The sequence below is a fragment of the Lepidochelys olivacea genome, assembly GCF_965140295.1.
Source record: "Lepidochelys olivacea isolate rLepOli2 genome assembly, chromosome: 8".
Lineage (NCBI taxonomy): Eukaryota > Metazoa > Chordata > Testudines > Cheloniidae > Lepidochelys > Lepidochelys olivacea.
Window position 1 is genome coordinate 3842878 of NC_140418.1, and position 22688 is coordinate 3865565.

Consider the following 22688-nt stretch of genomic DNA (forward strand, 5'->3'; position numbering starts at 1 on the left):
TCCCTGCAAGGAAGGCTGCTGTCCCGGTGGTGCGAGCAGAGCCCTGAATGGGGGTCTTGGTTCTGCCCTGCCAAGATCACAGCCTTCCCCTCCCTCCACTCCCTGCGCCCTCAGGGGTCGGGTATCACCAGCCCTCTGGCAGAGCAGGGATCCCTCTGCAGGCCCCCACCCCGTCAAGGGAGCGAGCGAGTGAAGCAGAGACCCCTGGCCAGAGCTGTGACGAGGAAGACAACTAGCCCCCGTGGCCAAGGAGGTCACCCTGCTGCGGAATGGCTCCTGCCCTCTTGACTATCCGAATAAAACCCATGCACCCACTCCCGTTATTTGGACGATTGGAAGTGCGTTGTATTACCCACCTATCTTAGGTGTGGCCCCCATTACTGCTCTTCACAATCTATAACGTCCTGATCCTCACACAGCCCTGCATGGGGCTATCTTCCCATTGCACAGATGGGAGACTGAGGCACAGAGAGACTAAGTGACATGCCCATGGTCACATGAAGTCTGCAGCAGAGCACGGAACTGAACCCAGGTCTCTGAGTCACAGACTAGAACTCTCACCACTGAACCATCCGTCCTGTCTATCACTGTTGCTTTGGTGCAATTTCACTTCCCTGATTAGTCAGAGATACTTACAACCGGTGCTCCGCAAGTAACTTGGACACTTAGACGCAGATCAGGGGAAGTTAGAAGCCTACACACCTGTGAGGATCAGAGCCTGCATAACTGATTTGAATGTTTTTTCCTCTGAATAACTACTGGAGTTTAGGCGCTGCCTACACAGTAACTAGTCACCAGAGCCAGTCATGTTCATGGTGTTCTCCCAAGCATGGTGTTCTGCAACAGTTAAACAAGATGAAAATTCTGCCACAAATTCCCCAGGTGACCTCTGGCAAGCCACATAGGGCCAGATTCTGCCACCCTTTCACAGAATAAGGTAACTATTCAGTAAGAGTATGGGGGGAGGGGGAGGGGGCAGAAACTGACCATTAATCTCCCAGTACCTCGGTTCCTCCTCTGTGAAATGGGGATAATCATACTCCCTTTCAGCTACACTTCGTCTTGTTTATTTAGACAGAAAGCTCTTTGGATCAGGGATAGTCTCTTACCATGTTTCTGTAAAGTGCCTGCCACGGTGGGACACAAGGAGTGTGTTGGGGCAGGGCGAGCTGGGGAGCAGGTGTATTGTTGTGAGGAGGGGTACAAACAGCATACCTGTCATTCCTCACTTGATGAAACAATCTCTATATCATTACCCCTTAGGCTCCATGATCAGGGGAGCGGAAAGGTGACTTGGAGGCTCATTTATACCATTCTCTCCGTCACACTGAACATAAGCTCTGCACAGCTGAGGAGCTAACCTGCCCTGTTTGACACGCACGTGGCACAGGTGTAAATGACAACCCTAGGTGCAATGCAGGTTTTCTTGAGCAGACAAAGGTGAAATGGTCCTCTGTCTTCAGCTGAGCTGGTCCCTTGTTCTAAAGCGTCCTTTGAGATACAAGGCGAATGCCCTTTGGCTCCCATTCCTGTGAAATACATTCTAGATTCCCACATCACAACCGGCACTATTGTTCGAACATAAAATACAGGGCTTCCAAGAGCAGCCTTAAAGAGAAAGGAACAAGGATTTCATGACATTTCCTCTCCTGTGTTTCCACAAAAATTTCTATGTTTTATTTTATACATAAGGCACTTAGGCATACTTTTGGCATTTAATACCAGCCAGTGCTGGAGGGTGTGGCCATTATCTATCAAGCTCTCTGCTGAAGTCAGTTTCCAGCAGAAGACTAATAGGTGCACTTGTGCTGTCACATAGTTGTCCAAAATATCAAGTAAAAAGCCCTGAACATTAACAACTCCCTAAGGAAATCGACTTTAAAAAAAACCAAGACACGCAGGGCACTCTCCATTTTTATCACAGATCAGTTAATACAAGAAACTGCCCTTTAACATAGCCTGCATAATAACTATACTTCCACTAAGGTACTAGGCAAGCACTGATCCTTTAGATTCCACTGAGGTTTTCATTCTGTCTGGGTAAAGCAGTGTTTAAGAACGTTGGTTTCTAATTTCCAGGATCCAAAATTAAAAATGATCTTCTCTTTTGGAAATCATACATTAAGAGAGACACATCAATTTGAAGAGGTAAGTGCAATCTTTTACCAGGGTGCTTCTATTAAGATTCAAACACTGCAGTGTGATGATCCTAACAGGCAGTGTAAATCTTAGCAGACAGTAAGGGGAAAAAAAAATAATAAAGAGAAGCTGGAATCAAAGACGACAGCATGAAATGGTCAAGGTCAGTAAGAAGAGAAGGTCAGACATACAAGCCAGTTAAGGTGAGAGAGCAGTAGCTCTGATCTCCCTTTAAACAATATTCATTACAGCTTCCCCACACAATCCCCATTGTTGATTTTGCTAAATTTAAATGTAACCTAATCAAGTTTTCAAAGCACATTAATGATATATATATATAAAGTATAGATAGATGGATAGATAGATAATATACGTATCAATAAGCACACACCCACGCTTGTTTTTCCTACGTTGAGCTAAAGAAATCAAAAACCTTTCTAAAAAAAAAAAAAAGCCAACAGAAAGAGGAAAAAATAGAAAGGAAAAGCAACACCACCCTGTTCTACAAATCCTGCACTTTGACTTTGAAAATAAATTTCGGAGACACGTGGTCTATAGTCACAAATATAAATGAAACCTGAAATGGGATTATGTAAAAGTTTGCAGGGAGCTCTCATCAGGCAGTGAGGAGCCTGCAAAAATTGATAGATGTTTGCGAATTTGCTAGCTGCAAATGTGCAGGACCAAAAGCTCAAATGTGAGTGATGAATGGAAATATATTTGAGAGTTCTGCCCAATATGTTTTCATAGGATGATCATTTTATTCCTGTTCTCATTGCAGTACAATGAATAAGTAGAAAAAAGGTCCTTGTAAAAACAGTAAATAAAACATCAGTTAGACTAGAAGCAGGAGATGGGCTCAGAGCTACCTAACATCATCAGTCAAATCACCTAAACTAAACAAAGAAATTGCGACACTCTTTAAAGGCAAATGTGTGCTGCACATGAGATACACACACAAACTGAAAGATTCCTTATCAGCGTTTAAGTGCTATGCACCTTTGGGGATTTCTATCAAAGTCAGTTCTCAATTCGCTTGGCCCCAATCATAGTATTTATATCTGATCTTATATTGGAAATGAACATGAGACCTTATTCACATTTGGTTTTGCATACAAATACCAACAGCTGAATACAAATTAGCAGAAAATACTGCAACACTGCCATTCTTGTGGCATTTCCAGCATGAACGTGCTCAAAATACCATGAGGAAAGTGCTTCAGATTGTACAAATGATGCTGGCGTGATTGCTCAATGCCATTTTACAGAGGAAATCATGTGGCTGTCAGGGTCAGATGAAAATGAAAATAAAATAAAATGCATACATATAAATACTGTGGACAGAAATAGAGAGGACAGAAACAGACTTTGAGGAGAACAGAAGAAATCAAAATAAAGGAAACCCACAAATGAAAGGACACAGCCCTCGAAATATTCAACCTTTAGATAAAATATTCATATTTATTCCTGGGACAAAAAAAAGTCTCTCCATGCACAGCCTAAGTACAGTACATACAAGTTTACATTTACTGGTGGCTGTGTGTCTGCCTTTAAATTCCCTCACACTAAAAGCTGCGAGACTGTAAATAGACTCATTTTAGTTATTTTATCAAATTGCATTAACTTTCCCCCTCCGGCATTCTCAGAGGCAGGCAATTCTGAGACGTGCAAGAAATGCAAATCAAGCCTTTTGATATGATAAGACTACCCATGAACTGCATCCCAGAAATCAGCTCAGGATTATTACTGAGAGTTCGCTGAAAGGCACTTGGCTATGGCTTCATGCCAGGAAGGGTAAATTTCAGCTGGCAGGTCAGTGGAAAACAATCTCAGGTCTTGGGGAAAGAAGGTGAATACATACAGGTACCTATTGGTACACAAAGAGAGTTCACACAAACCTTAAAATCAGTGGGCACAGGGTCACTATATATAAAATGAAAAGACGGCAACAACGGTTAAAAACATACTGTGCATATTTATAGAGGGGAATATTTGTTGGAACTACAGTATATTAAATATGTATACCCACCTAAGAGAGGTCTGTGTCCAACATTCTGCACACATTAGTAGAATAAAATCTATTCAGCAGAGAGATACATAGAATACATATCCAAGCAACAGCAGCAGCTCAAGGATAAGGTTACATATGGACATGAACATTATTACCATCATTTTGATCTAGATTCTAGAATCCTTATGATAGAAACATAAAAATGCAGGGTTGGAAGGGATCTCAAGAGGTCATGAAATCCCACCCTATCTTCTTCTTTCTTGTCACTTCCTTATTCAGGGCTTGTGATTTTTATAGCCTTCTTCCAAAACTAGTGAGCGTATGCCTAGCTGTCATACAAATTGATCTCTCTACGGTTTGCTGATATCCTGTTCATGTACCTAGTCTTTGGCCTCCCCGTTGGTTGTCTTCCATCCACAAGCATTGCTGGGGCCATCCTACCCATATAACTGTCAGATAGGCCCATTCCAGTGTAGCCTACCTAGCCTTGTATTCAATTGGAGCAATACACATTAGGTCCCTCCTAATCTCTTTCTGTTTCCCATCGTAGAGCGTCCAATCATTTGCCATCTCAACAGCTTCATTTCTATGGTGGAGACAATACGGATTTCCTTTCCTGTGGCTGCCTAACCCGCTGTTCTGTACATCAGGATGCACTGAGTTAAACAGTTTTATATTCTCTGCCTTTTAACTTTATTGGCATCTTTTTATCACAGAGAACTGGGGTCAGCTCCTGCCATTTGCACCAAGCAGCTCTGCCAGGCATCGCTCAGCAGGGCACACTATGAGCAACCACTAATCCTAGATATTTAATTTTTTTCACTCTTCTAAGCCATTCTGCCTGTAATAACCTTTGTGGGAGGCTTCCCTCAGTCACATAGTCTCAGTCTTACCAACGTTCACTCTCAGTCCTGCCTGCTCAAAACCGTGTTGCCTCTGTTTAGAGTTGGTTTGCAGGGCCCTACAATCTTCCACACACAGCGCTAAGAATCCTTGTTATAACTGGTTTATATTTTGTGGTTTTAAGGATTTGGCATGTACATGAGAATGTGGTAAAACTTTCCCTGAAAATCATTGTTCTACCAAGCTGCTATTCCTATGTATAAATGCATGTAAGTTGTGATTTCTGCTACTTGAATAACTAATAATTGCACACACCCTATTATGCACTAGCTTCTGTACATCCAAATATTTCTTCCTGCGTCTCCCCTGCCACCCACTTGGGCTCACTTGTTTGTCTCATTCACCTATTATGTCTTATCGTTTAGACTGAAGACTCCTTGGGGCAAGGACTGACAAGTATGTTTCTATAGCACAATAAGGTTCAGCCTGATTGTGGCCCGGAAGAGCTACTGCAATGGAAACCGTTTTTAATAATATGCTGACAATATACTATTGTATGTGTAATTTAGGGCCAGTGTTTGACCTGGATGCCTAACATTAGGCACCTAAATTAATATTTGGGCACCTAAGTAATAGTGACCTACGGTAACATTCAGAGCATCCATCCCTTGCTCTTACTGCCTTCTGGTAAAACATGTGGATGAAGAAGAATGGTCCTTCCTGAATCTCAAGGCAATGAATTAAGATTCAGGGGTCCTAGGTTCAATTCCTGACTCTGCCACAAACTTCCATATAGCCTTGGGCAAGTCACTTCACATGGCATGAAGGTTTCATTGGCACTTGTTTGTGGTTGCTGCAGTAACTTACTTATGGCTACACTATTCCTGCAAAACTTATGTCTATATGACATTTACATTTCATTACCAAATATTTGTTTACTGATTTAAACACTCAAAAGTCAAGAGAAGTGAAAGTAAAGCAAAGACTGAACTCGCAATGGTAATGCTGCCCCCGTGCTCGCATGCTTTTGATGTGTGGCCTGATTCACTCCTGTGGACGCGGGGTGAAAGTTAATGATGAACAGCACCATTTGAACCCTCCGTCTTCGTGTTCTGCATTCTCTGTCAGAGAAGATTCCACGACCACCTCTGCTGCCAGGGAACTAACCATACCATGGCCAAGGAGTCAGCTATGAACTTGAGGAGTAAGAAGCAAAGGGCTGCACACAATCCTTGGAAATGGGTGTGGGTTCAGAGCACTTCCTAGCCCCATTCACCTCCACCCCATCCTAGCTGCAGTGTTTCCTGACGGAAGGAGAATAAAGCAACTGGACTCTTTCTCAGCCACTCAGGACACTCTGGTTTACGTGCCCATTCCATGAGTGTTGATGTTGCATGCACTCTTTCCATTGACTCCAATGGGCTTCATATGGGGTCCTATAGGAACATGGGGGCTTATACTGCATATTATCTAACATTATGAAACCCACAATTCTCTTCACAGAAGTTTTTATGGAAATTTCTTCAAAATTACTTTGTTTGCATAACAAAAGATGTTGTTGAGCACTTGACATTTGAGTGCCAGGAATGCTATGAATACATGCATCGCTGGCTGGAATTCGTTCTTCTGGAAATACTCAATTTTGGATGTTTACTATTGTTTTTAAATTGTTCTTGCAATTTTTCCCTTGTGCCCTCTCCTCTGCTGTATTTCCTTAAAGAAGGCCAAAAAACTGTGCTGTTTGGATTCAGGTTTCTGGAAAGCCTATCCTGCATGTAGCATCTTTGCCACCAACTGTTAGACTGTGTTTTATCCAAACGTCTAAATAATTGTGGCCCATTTTCAATATAAAACAATAAATTGCAAGGTTTAAAAAAAGTCAGCTCCTAGACCGTGGAATGCACAATAAATTGCAAAATGCAACTTTATGTTCAAATGTGCCGTTCCCCAGATTTTCCATGAACAGGTCCAAAAGGTGAAAAAACTGTGACATAGAAATGGCTCCTCTTTGCCCTTAAATCACCTCTCACAATTCAAATACCTTTACATCTGTAAGTCTCAAATCAAGCATATTTAACGGACCAGAGTCAGTCAGGTTCTGTTGATCACTCCTAATGCTGATAAATGTTCTCCTATAACAAAAGCAACAAGAGATGTAAATACACAGCTCAACGACTAAAAGTCTTGCTGGAAAAAATGGTAATATTTACAACATTCAAGTTGTAATGTTTTCCATGCCATTTCTGCATCCACTGGAATTCAGATTATCTGCTTGGTAGTTCCCTGGTGGAAAGGGGGTGGGGGAACACAGGTAGTAAGAATTTGCATTATTTGTCTTCCCCAAAAAGGATAACCATGAACTTTCAAAATACAGTCAAGAGAGGCACAAGTCCATTTACTTCTCAATTATTATTCCTGAACTCTCTCCTTCTGCTATATATTGTGTCTGGCTTTCCTGCTCACTGCACATTTTGTGCCCCTGCTTCAGAAGTACTAATGGCGGGGCCATTACTCTTGCTGCTATAGGAATAATGCAACTTTGTTACTATTATGATTAATTATTAATTATTATTATTATTAATTATTATTATTATTACAGTAGCACCTAACCCGCCCCCCCCCCCGGTAAGGTCAGGGCTCTATTGTAATAAACGCTGTAAAAACACAGAATAAAAAGATGGCCCCTGCCCCAAGGAATTTACAATCCAAATACGTGGATATTACTCTATTTTTAAGACAGGTGATGGCTCAGTGGACCATTTTTGGCCCTCAATCAGTTCAGCTCTGCTTTTAATTCCATGTTTCCTCCTCCTCTTTAAAAATCCATGCCCAGGGCTCCTAGGCAGAGGTGTAGACCTCTAACTGCGTAGCCATACATACGCCTAGTATTAGGTGGGGGCTATTGCGTAGTGTTTGACTTATCCAGAATCTTTGCCTGAACAGTAGCTCCCCATGTTCTTGTGTTCACTCATTAACTTAGCTCATTAACATTCTTCCATCGAGAATTGAAAAGTATTTTCCCAGTGGAAATCGTACACATGACTGCCACTTTTTTATTCTGTATGTAATGTTAGCAAATCAAAGGGTTTTCAAATGAGATCAAATAATCTAATTTTTACCTCAACTCCGTCTCCAGGACAGATTCAAAATATAACAACATTTAGATCCATGCATATACATGAATGGTCTTGTGGTTCGTGCACTAGAATGAGTCAAGAGATCTGGGCTTTGGCTCTGCTACAGACCTCCTGTGTGACATTGGGTAAGTTACTTAACCAATCTGTGCCTCGGTTCCCCTCTCTCCCTCCCCGCCCCCAATAAAATGCAGCTAAAAATACCTACCTCACAAGAGGGGGTAGTGAGCATAAATTGATTCACGTTTATGAGGTGCTCAAATGCTATGATATTGAGAACCACAGAAACGCAAATAATAGATAAAATAAACCCACATCATGGTCTTTAGACAACTATCAAAAGCTTATTAGCTCCAGAACTTGAAAACCAGCTTCAAGTAGCCTCGAGTTACAGGCAAATTGCATTAATTGAAGCTGGTGAATATTTAAAGATCGGTAGCTACAGACTGACTTGCTTTTAGATACTTTTGATGCTTGGCAAAATGTCACCTTAGAAACTCAAAGCAGCCTCCCAGACACTTAGGCAATGTGAAACCCAGGCAGTCATCTTCCAGGAAGCATGGCCTGCCTGACAGGTCTTAAATGAATAAAAGTGATATTATTACAATCATCATTAGAGGGAGATGTCCCTCATCAAAATGTGTCTGGATTTTAATTGGCAAGGTCTGGGTTAATGCTGTGAAAATGACAATGAAAGCAAAGCCTGTGGCTCAAACTAATTGTCAGCACTGAGCAACCTCAACCTCTAACCCATCACAGATTTATCACTCCATGCACACTGTACGCATGACAAGGAATGTTTGAATTAATCATTAACAATTAGAAATTCTTCCCAGACAGAAAGCAGTAAGAAAGCACGACTAACCAGCGCCCCTTTAACTTTGTCTGCAAGCTAGTAGAGAAGCAACTTAGTGCTAATGACAAGCAATCCTTTTAAAAATGCCTTGTCTTTAAGAAACATTTGTGAGGGAAATGTTTAGTACTCCTGAGAGTAAGAAGATGGAAGCACTAGTTTGAGTCAGCTGAGGTGCACCTAGGTTCATTGCCAAGATTCCTCCTACACAGCGCTGCCCAGCCCCCCTAATTCTAATTTGCAGCATTCCTCATTATTCCAACCCTGGCACCCACACAATGTACTTCAGTCTCAACTGGCAAGACCAAGCCTGTTCCTGTGTCCCCCTTTCCAACTTAGTCGATGCATCTTCTTCGACCTGCGGCTCCTGTACTATCCCAGACACTTCTGCCAATTCATCCTGACATGCAGCACCTGCTCTCCTCCGATTCCTGTGAGTCTCCTGAGCAGAGATGAAAGATGGACTGACGTGTTCCAATTTGAGTCACAGCTGTGTGGTATGGTACCGAATGACTGGGCTCCCATCACTTCCTTTGGACTATTTCACTGTCTAATAGATCGGAATGAAAAGTTTTCCTTTCTTAACTTTGTCCTTCTATTCCTAGTTATACATCCGCCTTGGGAGGTTATGGAAGCTCCTTCACTGGAGGTTTTCCAAAGGAGGCTGGATAGCCATCTGTCCTGGAGGGTTTAGACACAACAAATCCTGCATCTTGGCAGGAAGTTATCTAGATGACCCTGTGGTCCCTTCTAATCCTATGGTTCTATCTGTGTATCACACCAAATAATTCCACTCCCTGAACAACAGCGATGCTCTTCATAGATCCGCACTCTGTTACCATGTATTATTAGTATTTATACGTGTCCCCGTAGTGTCCAGAAACCCCACGGGGCTATGCACAGACATGAAGTCAAAAGACGGTCCTTGCTCCAAAGAGCTTACAAACTTGGTTTATGGCAAGAGGTAAGAAGTTCAAACAAACAGACAGAGGGGGAGAGACAAGATGACAGTGAAACCAACACGTTTTGTACAGAAAGCAATAGTTACAGCTCATCATCTGCCTGGCAATGGCAACTGCTTAGTTATTTGCTACAAAAACTTCACTCTTACTCTTTCCTCATGAATCAGTTTCTCCAGCAGCTTGATCACTTTGGCTGCTTTTCTCTGACCTCCAACATGCTAGTGTCTTTCCGGTAACATAGGACCTCCTCCGAAACTCACTGAAATCCAAGGAAAGCGTCACTTCACTTTGGATCAGGCCTGCAGGCACCAGAACCAAAGCCCAGCGCTGTTCTACCAGAGCTGTAGAGAAAGATTATTATTGCCCTGCTTCAGTCATCAACAAAACAACACTCAGAAACCAGTTCTCAGTCACGTATCATCCTCTGAGCTCTGTTATGGAGCTGTGCAGTCAGCATTATTTTTCATACCTACCCTAGTACAAAAATGGATATTGTAATGTTCATGAGCATTGCCAAAGTCACGTGTTTTATTTATATTTATTTCATTCCAGTATGTTAACAGAGCGCACAGAACCTCAGGGGCATTGCCAGGCCTCCGGCCAAAAGCTGAGTGCCTCCAGGACCTGATGAAGGTGAGAAATCTGCCAACGCAACGGCATGCTTCACAGCGTTGTTTTTATTGCCCATACAATCCTTCTCCTTAATGTTTGGGCTCGTGACTTTTCCATCCATGTCGATTACAGTTTCATCATTACACAGCCTGAGTGCACAGAAACAAATGAGATTGCTCCCTCCAGTCCACGCCTATTATATTACACTAGATGCAAGACTATAATTCTTTATAATTCTACACTAAAACTGAAAAGTAATGCTGGGAATAAAGAAAATAGGGAAAGGAAGCGGCAAAGGAATCATGGGCCAAAGGAATCATGGGCCAAATCCTCAGATTGAATAAAGTGACATCGGTCCCCTGAAGCTAACAGCCACTGTAATTGATTAGCTTGAAGTAAATGCAGCTATGTTGATCCACCTGGCCCAAATGTGGAGAGAGGGAATAGACAACTGAAAACAGCCCGTTATAATCAGGTTACTGGACAAGAAGAAACTCATACAATTACAACACTCCGGCCACACAATGCTAACCATGAATTCAGTCAGACTGAGCTCCCAGTGGGGAATGAACAAAAAATTACCAAGCTTTGTTGTCTATGCACTTCCATGCCATCCATCATAGAGAAATAGGCAATGCGGTTTCCACTGGCTTCCTTCCCAGCGCTCCAAGGGAAGCTCTGTGGTGCGCTTTACACAAAGGGACAGCAGTGGGCTGTTGGCTTCAAAACCCTTTGTTTCTCCCAAATATGAAAGACAGTAGGTCACTTCTCTTTCCACCCATCACCAGGTATTCAGCCTTTTTGGTTGTGCTATTTTCGACACATTCTTTTCAAACCACAGACTTAAAAGTAAGCATTCCTATTAAAAGTATATCAACAAGGAAAATAGCTCGCTATTTAACATTTATTTTGCTTTTCATGTGGCCATACACAATCCCCCTACCATTCCCATTTCTTTTCAGTATGGTTGTGCTTTTTCCCCATAAGAGTAAAATGTCTTTGCAATAACTTATTAGACATCTTAATCTAAGCACAGCAGGTCTGAGCTTCCAAACATAGGTCCCAATGCTACAAGGCAACTACCAGGATCCGGGTCAAAGTATTAGGAAGAAGTCCATGCAAGCAAACAGCAGGTTGGGGGCAGCAGATTAGCTCAGGGAGGAAGCTCAAGTTGTGGTCCAGATCCTCACCCGGAGCAAATCAGTATAACTCCAACTTAACACGTGACTAGTCCGACTGGAAGCTCTGCTGACTTACCCCAGCTGGGGCTGGAGTACTTTCACATTTAGTAACATCTTCAGTATTTATTGTAGTGTTTCATTCAGGATACGTTAGTTCTGAGTCAGTAACTGTTTCCATTGTAAAAAAGAGTTCGGGGGATTGTAGCCCTGCTGTTTCGTATGCACTGGGCTGAAGGACTGAATGGCACAAAGTCCATTCTACTGTGAAAAGAGGCTCCACATAGCAAACAAGGTTCCATGCCTCTTTAGCACAGACCTACACCACAGTTGCACAAGGGCTGTTTCTGTTACACATTTCAGACACCTTTCCAGCTTGCTCTGAAGTCAATGGAATTGCTCAAATGTGTAAAGTGAAGCATATGCATATCTGTTTGTTTGGATGGGGCCTTAGACTATCTTGGGTCTGAGAAATTAACATTCAGAGCAACCTTCTTTGATGTCAGTTTTGAATGGCTACAAGGATTTTCCAAAACCCAAACTTCTCTAAGCTCTCCCATGCGTAATGCATAACTACCAAAGAAAGTATGTCCTTGGCATTCAAATAGACTGCATGCACGGTGTCAATTCCCCAAAGCTCAACTAACACTACAAGAATAGGGCAGGTAATTAGAGAGTTCGGCTGGAATCTAGACTATAAAAAGAGTTAAAGCTTTCAGCAATTATTTTTGTTATCGTTAAAACAGTGAGTTCATTCTGGGATACAACTGTTCATTTATGTAATTAAATTTCAGTCTATATGGTGTCTGTCAAGCATTTTAATTATTTTTTTCTCGTCACTGGCTAGCTTTTGTGGCTCATTATGAAACAAATGGCATGTCATCCTAATGGGAGTTTTCTCATTAACTCTCAAATGTGAACAGCTTCATAAGACCCCCCATAACTCATCGGCTTATGAGGTGCCAGCTAATAATAAAGGCACCATCATAAAGCAAAGCACCACACGAAGCTGCACTTGGGAGGACAATGTTTTTACAGACTCCTATGGGATGGACCCACCTTAATTGTAAAATTTCACTTTCAAACAGCACTCTTTAGGTTTCTTGATGTGGTTTCCTTTTGAATAGCCCAGAGATCATATTACTGTTGGTTTGCATGTGTGTTATATTGGTGGTGGTGTTATGCTGAAAGATGCTAATGGATGCCAGCTGGTGAGTCTTAGCCCCGGTCTACACTATGGGATTAGGTCAAATTTAGCCGCATTAGGTCAATTTAAAAATGACTGCGTCCACACAACCAACCCCATTCCATCGACCTAAAGGGCTCTTAAAATCAACTTCTGTACTCCTCCCCGACGAGGGGAGTAGCGCTAAAATCAACCTTGCTGGGTTGAATTTGGGGTTGTGTGGATGCAAATCAACGGTACTGGCCTCCAGGAGCTATCCCAGAGTGCTCCATTGTGACCGCTCTGGACAGCACTTTGAACTCTGATGCACTAGACAGGTACACAGGAAAAGCCTGGGAACTTCTGAATTTCATTTCCTGTTTGGTCAGCGTGGTGAATTAAGCAGCACAGGTGACCGTGCTGTCCCCACAGAATCATAGAGCTTAGAATGTTTCTACGCTCCCCATATCATCTCCATCCCTGAGGTTATCGCAGATTAGAAGGCAAAAAAAACGCACTCGCAATGACATGTTTTCTGAGCTCATGCAGTCCTCCCCCACTGATAGGGCACAACTTAATGCATAGAGGCATTCTGTGGCAGAGGCCAGGAAAGAATTAAGTGAGCACGAAGAGCGGATGGAGAACACGATGCTGAGGCTAATGGGGGAGTAAACGGACATGATGAAGCATCTGTTGGAGCTACAGGAAAACCAACAGGAGCCCAGCCCCCCGCTGCATCCACTGTATAACCGCCTACCCTCCTCCCCATGTTCCATAGCCTCCTCACCCAGATGCCCAAGAATGCATGGGGGTGGGAGGGGTGGGCAGCGCTCCAGACACCCAGCCACTCCACTCCAGAGGATGGCCCAAGCAACAGAAGGCTGCCATTCAAACAGTTTGATTTTTAGTGTGGCTACAATAAGCAATGTGGCCTTTTCCTTCCCTCCTCCCCCATCCCACCCAGGCTACCTTGTCCGTTATCTCATTTTTTTAAATTGATAAAGAAAGAATGCATGGTTTCAAAACAATAGTTACTTTATTTCAAAGGGGAGAGGGTGGTTGGCTTACAGGGAATTAAAATCAAGAAAGGGAGTGGGTTTGCATCAAGGAGAAACACACAACTGTCACATCGAAGCCTGGCCAGTCATGAAACTGGTTTTCAAAGCCTTTCTGATGCGCAGCGTGCCCTGCTGTGCTCTTCTAATCACCATGGTGTCTGGCTGCTCAAAATCGGACGCCAGGAGATTTGCCTCAACCTCCCACTCCGCCATAAATGTCTCCCCCTTACTCTCACAGATATTATGGCGCACACAGCAAGCAGCAATAACAATGGGAATGTTGGTTGCGCTGAGGTCTGACCAACAGCGCCAGCAAGCTTTTAAACATCCAAATGCACATTCTATCACCATTCTGCACTTGCTCAGCATACAGTTGAACTGCTCCTTACTACTGTCCAGGCTTCATGAGCCATGGGAGCAAGGGATAGGCGTGACCATGGGGTGCTGCCAGCTGGGAGAGCAGCCTGAGGCAGAAGCCTCCAGCTCGCAGGAGAGCAGAGTTGCAGCGGAAGCCATGCACCATGCCCTGGAGGTTGCTAGGAGCCAGGCAGGCAAGACGTTCCCAGAACCCCCAGCCAAGCTACTTGTCCGACGTGGACAGCTACCAGTCCTACTGCACTGTCTTCTGCAGAGTTGCAGGAGAGCAGAGGTGCAGCGGAAGTGGTGGAGCCGTACACCATGGACGAGGGCTACAACATTGTTAAGGTACTGTCAACTGTACAAACAGTAAGTATTCTGGAGTCCCATTGGTTGGAAAGAAGGCATAGCATTTTAGTTACCTGTGCAAGACTTCAGCTGAAGCCAGGTCTACACTAAGGTACTTCACTGGTATAGCTATACCTGTATACTATACTGGAAAGCATGCCAAGTGTGGACCCAGATACATCAGCAAAGCAGTGCTTTGTACCGACAGACTAATGCCCCACATTCTCCACAAGTGAAGCAAGCTCTTCCAGTAAAAGTGTAGTGTTGCCAGTATAATTGCATCTACACTAGGGGCTTCTGCCAGCACAGCTCTGTCAGGCAAGGACCACACCTCTTCATACCCCTAACCATAGAGCTATGCTGGCAGCAGTCTGTAGCGTAGACATGCCTTAAGACTGAATGTGCTCAGACTTCTAGAAAGACCTCAAATCAGATATTCTCAGACTGGGCATGCATCGATGTTTAGCAGGGATGTTAGCATAGTCATTCCCATGCTAGTCACTGGATACCCATACTTAGGTCAACAACTTTGGGTGATCCACCCCCAACTAAGGAGATCACTGGGTTGGTCTGCGGTAGCTGATGCATGTGGGCATGTTCTTCCCCCTCGCTGTGCTCTATTTCTGGCCGACTTTGTTCTTGCATCAAAACAAATAGGACAGTTCTCAATGCCCTTCCTATGCACAAGCATCAAGCAGGCAGCTGCGGAAAAAAAGAACAGCCTAACGTGCAGGCCTGAGTCCTGAACTACTGAAACTGGTATAGTCCTTTAGCCTTGACTCTGGCCATTTAAGCAGCCCCTTGGGAATGCTTTTCCAACAGGTTCTTGAAGTTTTTGTAGCAGTCTTAAAAAATGATGGAACACAAGAACTATTCACTCTGAGCTCAGAGTGCAAGTGGAAAATATGGAATTTAATTCAGGTTTTCAGATTTCAAACTGCAGAGGGTTCTCCCTGTTTAAATGGAAAGGATCTTGAACTACTAAGATAGCAAAAGCCATAACGTAGGATCAATGGCCCATTTTGTTTATATTTTTCGGTGGAGAAGCCCAAAGTGCAACTTTGCCCTGTTATTTATTGACTGACTGACAATAAAGAAGACTACGGAGGGGGAAAAAAGAGGGAGAAAGGGGAGGATTTTGAGAGCTTGTATCCTTCAGCTAGGTAACTTTTTTTTTTTTGACCACTAGGTAATACAAAACAAAAAGAGAGAGAGAGAGAGAGAGACACCCATGCAAATACCCCAGTTCCAAACACTCCTGACCTTTGCATCTTGAGGTTCATGTCTATTAAGGACCATACTGGACCTGCAATTTGGGGAAGAGTGCAAGGAGCAAAAGCCAGACACAGCTGCAATCCTTGTATTCCCTTGAGCAGAAGGGAGGCAATTGCTATTGAAGAGGGCAGAGAAGAGGCAGGCTAATGAAGCAATGGAAACGACCAGTGAGGGAGAGGAGTTCAAACTGTGTCTTCTTAAGGGGCAGCAGCCTCCGAGTTGTCCTTGTGAATATGGGAATTCTGCTCCTCTGAGCAATCATTGCAGAGGTGTGACTGTGCTCCACCAACATAAGCCTATGTCTACACACAGTAAAGTCTATGATGTATAGTGAAGTGGACACAGCTGCCCGATTTAAGGGTAATCTAGACATTGCTACAGCTGCAGATGCAGCAGAAAGTGTACTCAAACGTCCTGAATGACCAACCCCAGTCCTGCTCCTGAAGCTCTCCCTCAGGTCCTGCTCAGGCAAAATTCCCATTGTTTCAGGAATGAATCCACAATATTCTCCTCTGTTTCTGGAACACAGGACAGAGAACTTGGACAACAGAACTGGCTTGAGCACAGGGCAGGAGGATGGCAGAGCATAATTAATTTTCCACTCTGAATATTGGCTGCCCTCCTCTTTGCCATGCTCTGAACTGTGAACCACCACTTGGACTCTCACTGAATGTGTTTCCAAGCACGAGTTTGCAGTAGAGCGTGAAGCATCACACTATCAATTATTAGTATTATTTAACATCTAGCTGCAGGTTAGGCAATAGAATACATTCACCCCAGAGTGCGAAGTGCTGTAAAAACACACAATTCATGACAGTCCCTGCATCAATGAGCCTACCATCTAAAAGACAAGACATAACACATGGAAGAGATTAACAAGCAAGCCAGGATACAGGTGGGGGAGGCAGATGGCCAAAGGCTGATAGCAGATTGGGAGTTAGTCGAGCCAGGTAGTTTCCGAAATGCCTTTGGGCCCATTGTAAAAAAAGGGAGCGTTTGTCTTCGTTTCTACTCAGAGGCTCATTCAGAGAACAAGGAGCTGAGGTGGTGGAAAGAACTGGCACATCATTCACAGGAAAGGAACTTTCCTTCATTTTTTTTTTTAAACTCAGTATTTGCAATTTGTAAGAAAGTCGTCAAGCTCCTCCACTGCTAGGATACAAAGTAATTAAAACCAGATTTTCAACTCATTGTAAAATAACGTAAAACATGTCATCTAGGAGAAAATAAACTCTGGCCTCATTATATTTTCTGAAGCAACACTGCATCTGCAAGCCATGAGGTCCTGAAGAGAGAACACTGGACTGCAGTCAGGGGACAACCTCAGATCTATTCCTGTGAGAGTCATTGTTCTGCCCTCTGACTTGGGGCAAGCCAATTAACCTCTGTCTTCCTGTCCATGCCTTTACTGTCCTGTCTACTTAGTATGTAAGCTCTCCGGGGCAGGAATTGTCTCTTCTGTGTACAATGGGCCCCTGACCTTGTTATATATTATTTGTCTTACAGTGTAACCAACACCACGTACCAAGAACAGAGTATGCTTTATGGTATTTTCAAGTATAGGTCAAAGGACTATATGACTGCCATCAAGATATCATTTGTTTCTTGATAGATTTCTTTCAAGGTCCATGTTAGGTTTAGAATTCCTTATAAATTCATCTTAGTTCCACCGATGATATCCTTGCTCACTCAACTGAAATATTTGTTATTAGAGAATGTGCTTCAATATACATCAGTGGAACAGAGTCAGAGAAAGCCCCATGAGGACAGGTTGGGTGAACAGAGCTGCAACAGTCGTGCAATTGGAAGACTTGATATGTTCGCAGCAAGACTGCTGATCTTCCAAGAATATACAAAGAATATAAATAAAAGCCAAAGCATATAAAAGCCATCCTATTTCCACACCCTAGAAAACTATGTCCAGAAAAGTCCTTGAAAAGATTCACGTGAATATTTTTACTTGTATAAAAATGCTGCATGCCTTTATTCGTGAGATACACACACAGGAAAAGATACTGTATACAGGCCTACTTCCCTAGAACAAAGTCTTTGAAGTGCTAAAATTTAATCAGCAATTGTAGGAAAGCATTCACTCAAAATGCTTTTGCTATTGTTTTGGAAATCTGAGGTGGTTTAAACTGGTACTGCCCTGACTTATATTGAACTAGTTGAATAAACTGAAATGAAGAAAATATTCTTTCTGCATGTGCATTGGAGGCTACTGGTGTCACAATCTGGTTTAGCACGTAAACAAACATGGTTAGAGGTGTTTAGCCAGTGACTGCCACCAGTTCAGTGATTTAACTGTCTCTAAAACTTCAGCAGCAAACATCGTACTGCTTAATGTTATTCTTTTCCTTTCGTGTAAATGATTTTAATATATTTTAGTAAATTTAAATCTCAATGTAGGCTGTCACAATTTCAAACTAAATTTTCAAAAGGTGTATTTTTAAAAATAAACCTGTATTTAAATTAAAAAAATCTGATTAAAAAAATTTTAAAGACCGATTTTTATCCATCATATAAGCGAAGGTTAAACTCCGATAATGACTTCACCTGAAAAAGGGGAACATGTCCAAGAATCAATGTTCCAAAGACAATTAACTGCTATACGAGCTATAAAACACATCAAATGAACACAGATTATTTCACTTATACTTGCAAGATAAAATTTAATAACTACATTTAATGGGTACTTAAAAAAACAATTTCCTATGTATTAATTAAATGCGCTTCTTCAGCAGAAGAGAGATTTTTTAAAGGGTTATATAATCCCTACCAATCTAACAACAAGCAATTTGAAGACAAAATATTAGTGTGTGCGTTATCCGTAGATCAGTTTAAAAAAATTCCGTACGCAAGATTATCAGCAGCACAATTACATAAGTGTTGTTAAAATGAAACCAGTCTGTCACACATGAGCAAGCAACAGTGTGTTGCAAAGATGAATGTCTTCAGCTAAGTGTTATTCAGACATATGGTGTCATCTCCACTAAAGTTACACAGCAAGTGGTGAAATACTCAGGACTTGGGGCTGGCTATGGTTGTAACCTGATTGCTGTAGCTTCAGTTCCATGGGGAACTGAGGTATGAGAAAGACAATTCCCTGATTCTGCAGTAGTTTTTATTCCAGAAAGGCACAAATGCAGCCAACAGCTGCTTTGGGTTATGGGAGGAACCAAAGGTGAGGACCTTGCAGCCAGACTTGTTTCCCACCTGTGCATTCCTTTGCTTCTACAGCAGTCTCACAGGGGCATTGTAATCCCTTACCCGATGATCCTTTCACTGCTGCTCAGGGAATTTATAGAGCGGTATAAGGAAGGGTACAGAAAGGAAAGATGGTACAGTGATTAGAGTGGGAGCCTGGGACTAAGGAGACCCAGGCTCAATTCCCATCTCTGTCACAAATGTCTGGTGTGACCTCAGACAAGTTTCTGAGCCTCAGTTTCCCATCTCTAAAAGGGGGACAACAACACTTCCCTACCTCCCAAGGATGTTGCTAGGTTAGGTTAAAGATTGTGAGGTACTCAGAGACTACGGTATTGGGGGCGGGATATAAGTGCCTGGAATGGATGGATTGGATGTAAAATAGCAGCACTGCCAATTCTCATGATTTTAGCATGAGTCTTACAATATGTGGGGTTTTCCTTAAAACTCCAGACCCCAGATTCTTGTGGTTCCCTGCGAATCTCTGCTTTCGTTTTCAAATAAAGTTTCCAGCTCTCATGACCGCAGAGAAAAGTTTAAAAGGTGACCCAAGTGCAGTCTAAAAGCTCAGAAGCCTGAAGGCAAATAAAAAGCACCCCCAGATGATCCTTTTGAAATCCCCCAGATGATCCTCCTATTATTTTGGGACCTGACTCATGATTCTGGAATGCTTGAGGTCGGCAATACTGAAATGGGAACAAGCAGTTCCTAGGGCAAATGCAGAATAAAGCTGCAGAGGGGAAACACTTTCTTAGGAAAGTTCTTACGCCTATCCAGCAGACCCCAGGAAGTTCCACCAATTCTGCACCAGCATCATTCTCCAGTCAGAGCGGGCAAAATGATTCATTCCGGGCAACCTCTTGTTGGCCTTGCAAAATTCTACTTGTGCTCATGGCCGGGGTGAATAAGCTTTTTGGATAGGCATCATTAACAAGATGATAATGGTCAGGTGGATAGCTCTTGGGCATGGGCTAGTAAATTGTCATAACAGACCACAAGGCCATTTAATGCTATTGCATAGATCCTGGATCAAAGCTAGAAAGGCAGCAGCCAGTGCATTATAACACTTCACTAGGGTTGCCGGGTATTTGTCTGTTTGTTTCCTTTTCTGCATGAAAATCAGATAATGATCCTCAAAGCCTGGCGACAGATCACTGCCCATCCTCCGGTGCCTTGAGCTTTCCCATGGCAGAGCAGTCAGCAAAATACACACCCGAAGATTTACATGCTTTCACTTACAAATATAAAAGAGAAATGTGCAATAAAACAAATTGATTTGATTTCCAGGCTACAGCTGTGTAAAATATTTCCCTTTAGGATTGAAAGCGTTCCCTTGATTGCAAAATACTCCACCTTTAGCCTTCGTCTCCAGACAATGTACTCACAAGGTTAGCAGCGACTCCTGTCATCATGACCGGGCACTATTTAGACAGATTAAAAAGCTTACAATACTTACTATTAAATGGCAGGAATTTCCATGGGAGTTTGTTTGTAAATAGCGTAGACAGTCCTGCATAGTATGTGGAGCACTGCATTTGACTGTATCAGTTCAGATGCTTGAGGAATCAGAGAACAATGCATCAGTGAACGGCAGTGCAGAGAACTACAAAATACATGCGTAGCCATGCCCTGGCATTGGCTGCTCATATTGGTCTTGGGACTTAGCCCTGGTGTTATAATTCAGCCTCACCATGCATTGGGGGCAACAACATCACAGTATCACAAACAATGTCACATTAGAACTGGGGCAATTCCATTCCGCCCCATAATTTCTCTCTCATTCCTTTCTCCCTACCCCGGGCCCTGGGAGTGAAGGGATTGTCTTTCATTTCCCTCATCAATCCTTTCTCCTTTTCGCTGCACTGAAGACAGAAGAGGAGCTACCCGCAGCTCTGAACCAGTCACTGTCTTATGTGGAACCCACTCTTGTGATCTGTAGGTCTATTGCCAGGCCAATGGTCAAATCCAGCGAGCAAACTATGATCTATACAGACTATAGCATGGGCATAGACAGTTTGAAATCGTGCTAGTCTTGTAGTCATATTTCTATACTGCAGCCATTCCAAAACTGAATGTAATCTGTATGCAAATGTTACAAATGGAACTCCAGTGAGGTATCTGAATTAAATTTCACTATTTACAGAACAAGTGGGATTAGTCTGATCACACCAAAAGAATTAATGTAAGAGAACTCTTGGAGGCTTTAAAAATATATGAAAATCTAATTTCTGTTTGGATTTTTCAACACTCCTACATTAAGCTTGAACACTGCATTGCTACTGCAGAGTGTGTAGGAAGTGTTTCTCTTGTTCAGATATTAATGAGAACAAAACACATGTACTTTTTACGACTTTATCATTTGATACAAATCCATGTAGACCTAGGAACTAAGGTTTTGCATTCACACTTCCAAAGCTTTTTAAATAAAACTTTTCAATTGATGATCCAAAAATATAAATAAATAAACCCAATTTCCTCCCTGGAAATAACTTGAATTACACAAAAGGAGATGGGTTGTCATAGATTGTGTTCTTCTAAGTATTTCCCTACACCTGCGACTCTGGACGGTTTGCTCTATGCCATGTGAGTTTCTGCTCCAACATCAGAATCTGCACACAACAAATACATGAGCCTCCTATCCAAGGGACTATCACGTAACAAACCGGTATAGTAAATTTCATCCTAGGCCAACAATGTTGAAATACAAGTGACAAAGAAGAGTATGGCTTTTGCAGAAATGATCCCTCTTTTCTTTATTTTTTACGTTTGGCTTCCCCCCCCTCCCCCCGACCTTCTAATCTTCAGATATTAGTGGTTTTCAAAATGTACTTCATCCACACAGTGACTTTAAAAGCACCTTAACCTTGCAAAGTATTCTCTGAATCAAGGAGTACAGGGCATTCACTGAGGCAGTTTATGGGCTGCATTTACCTACATGTAAATATGCAGAACCATAGTTACAAGTGCCATAAGCAGATGTTCAGAAAACATATAGGAATGCAAACAAAGGCAAAAATCACATACCTTAGCAAACCTGATGGTTCCGAATTCTGGAGACAATTTAGTTTCGGAGCAACATTGGAGTGAAAGGAAGTTCCTCAGGCTACCACCAACTGGAAGTCCTTTTTAAGTCCCACACAGGCTCCAGCTCAGCCTTCTGTATGTATGTCCCTGAGGATGCTGCAGTATCCTCCAGTTCTTTGGAGCCGGAGCAGAAAAGATGTCATTCAGAAAGAGAAAAGAGAAGAAGGTGTGGCATTAAATTCTAGGGTCAGTCATTCGGCAGGTTCAGAATAGAATGTAAGACAACATCTGATAGCAATGAAATGTCAAGCCAGGACAAAGAGTCTGTGACAAGCCATCATGTTTGGCACCTTTTCAGGGAAATCTTTGAATTCAAGAACTGTGGCGCAGAACTATTTTGGCTTTATGGTGTTTTAACTGTGTCCCTAAACTAGGAAATGAATGCCAGCCTGGATGCACTTTATGTCAGTCTGAGATCACAGAAGTACAGCAACACTCCTGCATAACTTTAGAGAACATTCT

The 22688-nt window shown here is 42.7% G+C and overlaps 1 protein-coding gene across 1 annotated transcript in view; it reads right to left on the bottom strand.

The window, feature by feature from the left end:
• Positions 1–22688, bottom strand: part of SGCD (sarcoglycan delta) — a 513449-nt gene that overhangs the window by 278841 nt on the left and 211920 nt on the right. Inside the window, exon 2 of the mRNA XM_084635702.1 lies at positions 22167–22340. The gene's annotated coding sequence lies outside the window, so the exon portion shown is untranslated. The remainder of the gene's footprint in view (positions 1–22166; positions 22341–22688) is intronic.